This window comes from Penaeus japonicus, unplaced genomic scaffold (assembly GCF_977035675.1).
Source record: "Penaeus japonicus unplaced genomic scaffold, GWHDUDI00000001_assembly GWHDUDI00000010, whole genome shotgun sequence".
Lineage (NCBI taxonomy): Eukaryota > Metazoa > Arthropoda > Malacostraca > Decapoda > Penaeidae > Penaeus > Penaeus japonicus.
In genome coordinates, this window is record NW_028234412.1 from 4,394,818 (window position 1) to 4,397,317 (window position 2,500).

The window sequence follows — 2,500 nt, forward strand, 5'->3', positions numbered from 1 at the left end:
TATATACCTCTATCTATCTATATGTCTATATATATATATAAATCTATCTATCCATACATATATATATATATATATATATATATATATATATATATATATATATATAACGAAAGGAAAAGGAAAAATGTAAAAGAGGGAATAATACCCTTGGAGTTAGTATTTTTCTTTCTTTTTAATTTAATTCTATCCTTTTAATCTTAAATGTTTTTGTTAACCATAATTCTTCCTTCCTGGAATTTATGTCCATATTTAAATATAACGGAAGGAGAGGCAGACAAAAAAAAAAAAAAAAAAAAAAAAAACTTGTTTTTATCGCTATATATGATTCTTATTATTCTATCCCTATACATTATAATCTCCTATAATACTACTTTCTCCCAAACGATCTATTATACCTTGACTCGAGTGGTGTGGCAGAAACAAATGCATATCAAGTATATGTATTTCTATCACTCTGTCCTTATTCGCTTTTATCTTCTTAACATTTACTTCCAATTTATCGATCTAATAATATAGTAGTTCGAAATGTGGTGGATGATATAAGATGGAGGAACCAGATACACATCGTTTATTTTATTATTCGACGCTCATCCTCGTTTTTTCTTGTAAACTTACAAATCTTGATGCACATTTGTATCTCCATTTCACATCTTTCGTTGCATCTCCATCTATCTGAAATATGATGAAGAAAATAGTAGGTCGATTGGGAGGCAGAAGTATAGAAAGGAGAAGAAGAAACAAATGCCTATCGGATCTGAATTTTGTTTCCTGAACCATAGCGTCTGTTATTCTTTTAGTTTTCTTTACATCTCCTTCCTCTTGATCGACCTAACATCCTCACCAAAGGAATTCTAACTATTTGCGATGAAGTAAGCATGAGGAATTGACAGTTTAAGACATAGTAAAACAAGCAAAACGAAAGAGAGAGAGAGATAATACTAAGAGTTACCACGAACATATTTCCCTTTCATTCATTTCTGAAATTATCTTCTCTTCTTTACTTATCTTATCGTTTCCTCCTTCTCGTCCTCTCTCTCTAGCCATCGAGGAAAGAAAGAAATAAAGAAAGACAAACAGGAAAATAATCATCCAAACGCCCTTACTCATGACGATGGAAAGAATACACTGTTTATAATTCTCCATAACGGTTCCCGCGGCGGCCATCTTGCCCGAGGACCATAAGGGCTTTTTTATATTTTTATTTTCTTTAAGAGGACTTTAAACTCCGTAAGTATTCTGTTTCAATTTCCGGAAAAGTAAAAATGATGTTAGAGATAATGTTGATGGCGATTTCAGAGTTGGAAATGATGTATGTGATATTGTTAAAGGGATTTTAAAGATATGTTTGACTGTTAAGTATACAACGACATCAAGACGAAAAGAGGTTTATTGCTATTTACCCTAGAGGTACGTTATCAAAAGGATTATCATTATCATACACACACACACACACACACACAACACAAACATGCATATTTGTTTGTGGTCATGTTTGTATGTAAATTCAAACATAAACACACATACACAAATAAACTCACACACACACACACACACACGTTTGTACATGCACGTGTATGTAAATATCGTGTGCATAAATAGATGTACACATAAACACACATACACAAACTTCCACCTGAACCGAAAAGGCAATACTCGCTCCCCGCTTGCCTTGAAAAATGGACAAGGTAATACTGAGCTGCCTTGAAAGCGAGTCCTTGGTAAAAAAAAAGAAAAAAACGGCAACGGAAGAGAGAGGGAAAGGGAAAGAGAGAGAGAAAGAGAGAGAGAGAGAAAACGGAGACAAAAAAAAAAAAGATAGATAGAGTGAGAGTGAGAAAGAGAATGAAAGAGAGGGCGAGAGCGAGAGAGAGAGTGAAAGTGAGAAAGAGAATGAGAGAGAGAGAGTGAGATAGAGAGTGAGAGAGATAGTGACAGAGTGAGAGAAAGAGAGAAAAAGAGAGAGAGACAGAGAGAAAGAGAGAGAGAGAGAGAAAGAGAGAGAGAGAGACAGGGGGAGGGGAGATCACCTGTATGGGCTTTTATATAAAAAAACAAAACAAAAACAAGATACAGCACGGCCAGATAAAGGAATCAAGTGGATATCTTGATGGAAAACATTAAAGCCGACGAGGGACTTTATCCCCACTGAGGGATAAAGCCGATAATCTCACAGAGGTCACTAGGTCTGACCCATGAAGGGCGGACTTGAGAGAGAGGAGTGACCTAGGCCACGGTCGAAGCTGAACTTAAGTCTTGGTAGAGCCCTCCAGAGGTCACGAGACAGGAGGCATGTATGTCCCGCCATTACTAACTGGTGGCAGCGTTGGGATTAGGTCAGGCCTCCTGTCTCACATACTCGCTTACTCATCAGCACAAGTAGCATCGTATATAATTCATCTTACGAAGTACATTAATAGTATTGGACCTGACTCATACCTTCCGATGACTCACTCACTCATTCATTTACTCACCTACTCTAAACAATCACCGCATCGACCTC